Source organism: Ictalurus furcatus, chromosome 9 (assembly GCF_023375685.1).
Source record: "Ictalurus furcatus strain D&B chromosome 9, Billie_1.0, whole genome shotgun sequence".
Lineage (NCBI taxonomy): Eukaryota > Metazoa > Chordata > Actinopteri > Siluriformes > Ictaluridae > Ictalurus > Ictalurus furcatus.
In genome coordinates, this window is record NC_071263.1 from 29,196,971 (window position 1) to 29,203,781 (window position 6,811).

At 39.3% G+C, this 6,811-nt stretch overlaps 1 protein-coding gene across 1 annotated transcript in view; it reads right to left on the reverse strand.

The window, feature by feature from the left end:
- The window catches only part of lck (LCK proto-oncogene, Src family tyrosine kinase), a 38,672-nt gene extending 34,246 nt beyond the window's left edge, over positions 1-4,426 (reverse strand). The window contains exon 1 of the mRNA XM_053632830.1: positions 4,131-4,426. The gene's annotated coding sequence lies outside the window, so the exon portion shown is untranslated. The remainder of the gene's footprint in view (positions 1-4,130) is intronic.
- Between the last annotated feature and the right edge of the window lie 2,385 nt (positions 4,427-6,811).

The following is a 6,811-nucleotide window of genomic DNA, read 5'->3' on the forward strand; positions in this document are numbered from 1 at the left end:
AAAGAAAGAAAGAAATCCATTAACCTGGTAGTCATTTAGTTATTTATTGCTGTAAATCACCCTGAAACATATCGCCTGCCAATCGTGTGCTAATCACCCCTATGAAAACTGTGAAACTATGCTAGCTAGCTAGTTCTTTGCTCTACATGTTGGTGAAATCATCCAAACAGATGATGCCTTGTCCCCGGAAAACGTTCCCAGTAATAAAGACTAGAGAGCTAACAGCTTGCTAAACATTTCCTTCTCCACCAGTTTTATGTAAACCACCAAGAAACTCTACTACCTACCTAGCTATCTAATAACAGCTATCTAATTGCAGAGTTTGGGGGTCATTACTACCGAAAAGAATCCAGCTGGAAACTTCATAATGGTTAATAACTTAAGAGCTGGAATTGTCTCCATGAACACCATCTTTAACGTTCCATTAAAGAGTTTCTATTACACAGCACCAGCATGCAATAGGGCCTTCTTTCATGGGTAGGTGATCACAACTGGAAAAAGATTCGATTAGATCAGAGAAGGAATAAGAAACCATTAAGAACGATACGTTCCACTAAACCGCCATTACAGACCATCAGAAACACACTAGAACTCTTTATAATCTCTAAAGATCATGGATATTTTTGAATAAGTTGTAGATTGGATGCAAATGCAAACACGTTATGCAGTGTAATAATAAGTAATGAATAAAACACACGGTGGCGTGCTGTTATAGGAAAATAATCAACGGCAGAGTAGTGTGATGTCGTGAAGTTACTGTTAGTACCCGGGAATTTGATTATTTTCCTATGACGGCATGACAACGAGTGTTTTAATCCTGGTATCGTATGGCAATTGACCGATTTATTCATTAAAGAACGGCACGTCATAGATTTTGTCCTTTTATAGTTACATTTAATGTTGTGGAACGCCCACAAAGCAAAATATTTCTCTCCGCCATTAGAGACACTGGAGACTCCTTCCGTTAAGGTTATACACAGAAAACTAGACCACATGAGTGGGTTTTTTTTTTTTTTTCCGTTCATGTGGAGCGACCGCCGTACTGTACAAGTCCGTGTGAATGAGCCGTTGCTATAGAAACGATAACTTATAAACCTGCGCTACTGCCAGAGCTGCTGTTATAGAAAATGAATCAACACTTTCTGGTCAATCACGATCTACTGTGTAATCCTTTCTGGACTGATGTGGATGCTAGGCCTGATGAAACGTGATCTCAGCTGCATACAGGCAGAGTGCTCGGAGTCCGGAGCGTAACGTTTCATCCTCTGTGGATGATTTAATGCGGTAAAGGAAACTGCAAATCCTTCACTTGGTTGTCTGAATCAGAACCCGGGTTTTACTGTAATATGAAAAATGGAAATAAAGCAGAGTCAGCTGTGGGCGTTGATTAGGTGGAAAGGGGTGTGATTTAAAAAAAGCAAGGTGTTTCCCGAAAACATAATTATAGAAATAAATGAGTGCATTTTCCAAAACCCACCACACACAGTTTCATTTCATGTTAAACTGAAATAGTTAATACGACGTGTCCGTGTAGTGTTGGAGAGACTGGGCCTAAATGGGACTTGGAGTTAGAACTGTTAGAAGTTTCTTCATTTCGAGGTCAATAAATGTGAGAAAAGCGATGAGAACCTAATTTCAAGCTAATAAACCTTTTACATCTCCATATCTTGGGAGGAAACATAACTTCCTGTTTGTATGGACACCTGATTAGATGATTTGCATGATCTTAAGAAGAAAAATGGAGAACAAAATATTGTGCTAAAACACGGCGCTATTTAGAATTTTTTTAAACCAAAAATGAATTGTTTTAACTTTTCAGCTAATTCGCTTAGTTAGTCGATTCCTGGGCTAGGAGCGAATCAGACGACAGCGCTGCGACGTGCACAATGTACATTTTTTTAATCGCAATTTATAACTGGGATTTTAAACAATAAAGTACAATGTTCTCGTAGAGAGTGTGTTAAAGGATTTCTGGCATTTGTGGGACGTAAACTCGCAACCTTCCGATCGCTAGCACATAGCCATGACGTTACACTATAAACAGGGAAATGTGTTAAAACCATTCAACAATCGTGTAAAGACTGACCTAGATCTGGGAGACCAGTGATCGCTTGCCAGATGTTGACATGGTAGTTTGACAGTTACAAAACGCACTCAAACCTCTTTTATATCCCCCCCAAAAAAAAAACAAACAAACAAGGAGAGAGAACAGACAAGGAAATGCTTAGTATCAAAACTTGCATGAGAATTTTTTTTTTTTTTAATTGGATAATTCCAGCCAAATAAGGATGATAATCTTCTCAGGTCGCATTATGAAAAACAAAATGTTCATATGGGGTTAAACTGGATGTGTTTCCATCTTTTAACTACAGATCGTTACGTCACAGAGTCTCATTAATATGTATAATTCTATATTTAACTCTATATTTAGGCAGCAGGACAATATTGCAACACCTGGATATAAATAAAGGCTACGCCACGCTGATGTATTTAATCTGTACGTATGTGCTCTTAAAGAGTATACGTTTAATTGCATTTTCTCATAAGGCCTCATCGCCCTAATGTGTCTCATTAGTTTCTAATTCTAATGTGTCTCATTAGTTTCTAACTCTAATGTAATGTCTCATTAGTTTCTAACTCTAATGTAATGTCTCATTAGTTTCTAAATCTAATGTAATGTCTCATTAGTTTCTAACTCTAATGTAATGTCTCATTAGTTTCTAACTCTAATGTAATGTCTCATTAGTTTCTAACTCTAATGTAATGTCTCATTAGTTTCTAACTCTAATGTGTCTTGTTAGTTTCTAAATCTAATGTGTCTCGTTAGTTTCTAACTCTAATGTAATGTCTCATTAGTTTCTAACTCTAATGTGTCTCATTAGTTTCTAATTCTAATGTGTCTCATTAGTTTCTAATTCTAATGTGTCTCGTTAGTTTGTAACTCTAATGTGTCTCATTAGTTTCTAACTCTAATGTGTCTCATTAGTTTGTAACTCTAATGTGTCTCGTTATTTTCTAACTCTAATGTGTCTCGTTAGTTTGTAACTCTACTGTGTCTCATTAGTTTCTAATTCTAATGTGTCTCGTTATTTTCTAACTCTAATGTGTCTCATTATTTTCTAACTCTAATGTGTCTCATTATTTTCTAACTCTAATGTGTCTCATTAGTTTCTAACTCTAATGTGTCTCATTAGTTTCTAACTCTAATGTAATGTCTCATTAGTTTCTAACTCTAATGTAATGTCTCATTATTTTCTAACTCTAATATGTCTCAGTAGTTTCTAACTCTAATGTGTCTCATTAGTTTCTAACTCTAATGTGTCTCATTAGTTTCTAACTCTAATGTGTCTCATTAGTTTCTAACTCTAATGTAATGTCTCATTAGTTTCTAACTCTAATGTGTCTCATTAGTTTCTAACTCTAATGTGTCTCGTTAGTTTCTAACTCTACTGTGTCTCATTAGTTTATAATTCTAATGTAATGTGTCTCATTAGTTTCTAACGAACTTGTAGTGAGTCAATGACAAGGTCAATAAATGCCAAGCGATCTCATATTGAGAATCTGATACCGTATAAATTTATACACAGAATAAACCCAGTTTAAACCCAATATCTGTATATCTTGGAAGGAAATGTAGAATTCTGTCAATTTGTGATATATTTAGTGTAAAAATGTCTTTATTACAGATCTTCTGCCGTTTCCCTAAGAGATTGAAATTCATAATAATTGTAGATAATGCTGTCATAATGTTAATAATTTGTTTTTTTTTACTGTACTGTAGTTTATTGGTCCATTTGTGACTTCTGGAGCCTTAATTTTTTTTAAAAAAATCCCCTTTACTTATTTATCGAAGCTGACTTAGAGTATTAGAAGCCATGTTGGCTAATATATTCAATACACGTACAATTTTCTGATAAATAAAATAAATATCCTGCTTTCAGAAAGCAGCATGGCTGAGAGGGTGTAGTTTTTCAGGGTTGGTTTATGATGAAGTGCTATGAAATCCACCGTTTGTTCTTTTTTGTCATTTTGTCTCTCATCCATACTGATAAGATTCAGATCATAATTCAGCTTTTCTCATTTCAATTTTCTCACCAGCCCTTAATTTTCATCTTCGTTCGGGTTCTTACCTGGCACAGCGCAGTTTCCAATCCAAGGCCTCTGATTTCATTGAAGGCACCGACGTCTTAACGCGGTCATATCCACCCGAATTCTTAGGATAAAAATGTTCAAATCGTGCTAAAATGGGACTAGAGAAGAGCGTGTGGCATCAGAGAGAGCTCTTCGCGAGTGAGATTGCATCACATCCTCGCAAAAAATAAACACACACACACACACACCACAGGCAAAGGGTAGCAGTGTGAAGAGCTTCCTGTCGTTGTGATGTATCTCACAGGTGCCGTCCACGAGAACACACACATACAGCTGTGCACTGAAAAACGTTAGCTAGATTTTAGAAAAACCAGGTTAGGCTTCCATTACATTGGGTCAGGTGTGTGTGTGTGTGTGTGTGTGTGTGTGTGTGTGTGAGCTCCATGAAGCTTTCAGAAAGCCACAAAGAAGGCTGTTTTATCCGTCAGTGGAAATAAACGTGCTTAATTTGGGGACTCAGAAATGTTCCAGTATGGAGTTTATCCTACTTTCACACATTCTGTGTGTGTGTGTGTGTGTGTGTGTTGTAGTGATGTCTTAAAATCGAATAGAACTCAATTGGGGGAGGGGGGGGGGGTGCAACATCGGTTTAGTGGTTACGTTAACTTTCAGACGCCCTCATCCAGAGCGACTTACATTTATCTCATTTATATAACTGAGCATGTTACGCATATGGTTAAGGCCCACAACCTTTGAATTCACGGCCTTCCGATTATGAGTCCGACGTCTTAACCACTGAGCTACCACTGACACTGGTTAGCACGTTTGCCATGCACTTCCGGGCTGGAATCCTGTCTTTGCTCTGTGTGCGTGGAGTTTGCGTGTTCTCCCCATGCTTCGGGGGTTTCCTCCGGGCACTCTGGTTTCCTCCCCCAGGCCAAAGACATGCGTTGTAGGCTGATGGGTACTTGTAGTGTGTGACTGTGCCCTGCGATGGGTTGGCACACCGTCTAGGGTCTCCCCATCTTCTGCCCGAGTTCCCTGGGACAGGCTCCAGACTCCCACATGACTCTGTGTAGGATATGTGGAGCGGAAAATGGGTGGGAATTAAATTGAAAAAACACCTTGGTTGGGACACCAGTCCATCACAATGCATCTCACACACACACACACACACATTCGCACCTAGGGACAATTTAGCATAGCTAATACACCTACCTGCATGCTTTTTTTTATTTTGGGAGGTGGGAGGAAACCAGACAACCCAGAGGAAACTCACACAGACACGGGGAGAATAAGCGCAACTCAAAACAGACAGAAAACCGAGCCGAGCTCAGGATCGAACACTCTATATAGCTATTTAACACAATAACTGCCTCTCAATAGGCCCGATTGACTTTTTTCCCAGAAAATTTTTCAATCAAGAGTATTAGAAGTGTAGAAAGAGTCCAAACTCCTAGGACATGAATCATGAACTCATGACAACTGATTCAAAGTGAAAATCAATCAGTATACGAGAAGGGGATGAGTTTCGTGTAACTGTGTGGCCATGACATCGTCTGTGACATTTTTTTATTTTAAATCCACAGCTGTAAAAATAAGAACAAATATCCTCCCTCGCTTGTCTGGAGGACGTCACAGCATCATTCTAATGGCAAATTCTCCTTACATCATTCAATACATCTGTCTTAAGTGATCCGTCACTGCTCACACCGCAGCGCTGTAGAATTCTGGACTCTGATTGGTCAGAAGATGTTGATTCATTGAAATCACTGGTTTAAATTAACGCGCTCGTTCGAATGCGTTATGGTTTCTATAGTAACAGCTCGTTCACAGGGACGTGTGTGACAGACGTTGGTGTGTAAGGAGATGTTTATGGAAGGGGTCTCCAGTGTCGTAAAGCTTCGTAAAGCTGAAACTTGACATTTCCCGACACCTTCAGGGCAGAGAGAAAAAAGAGAGAGAGAGAGAGACGAACAGGAACTATACGAGGAATAAAACACTTCAGGACGTGCTGTTGTAGGAAGCTAATCAACTTCGGAGGGTAACAGGAGCTCTGCTTTATCACACCACCCTGTCATTGATTATTCTCATATAACTCTCTCACTCTTGCTCTCTCTCTCTCTCTCTCTCTCTCTCTGTCTCTCTATCTCTCTCTGTCTCTCTCTCTCTCTCTATCTCTCTCTGTCTCTCTCTCTCTCTCTATCTCTCTCTGTCTCTCTCTCTATCTCTCTCGCCACATTCTGCAGACGTTGCATGCCTCTTGCAGGAAGTCGACTAGCTCACTTGCAGGAAATTAGCGACATGCTCCAGCATTCGATGCTCAAACCTGGTCCACCACGTTTCACTCTAACACCACACCGACTCAGTGAGCTCGTGACTGTTGCACTGTGGTTAACAGACCTGCATTTTTGTGGTGCTCATTGAACTGAAAGTGGGTGTGGGTTTGAACTGCACTCTATATTCAAGATCTCTAAACAATGGCAGATTGGTTTATTGATTTAAAGGGCATGGTGAGTTAAAGAGAGAGGTCAGAACGTGCACACACACACACACACACACACACACACACACATTATGAAGCATGGGTTTACCTGCATAGTCCACGTTTACAGATCCTGAGATTACATCATTCATTTGATTAGAAATGTATGCACAATGACATGTTTGTAGATCCTCCTGGCCTTCATTTGTCCATTACAGTCAAAAACCAAAAACC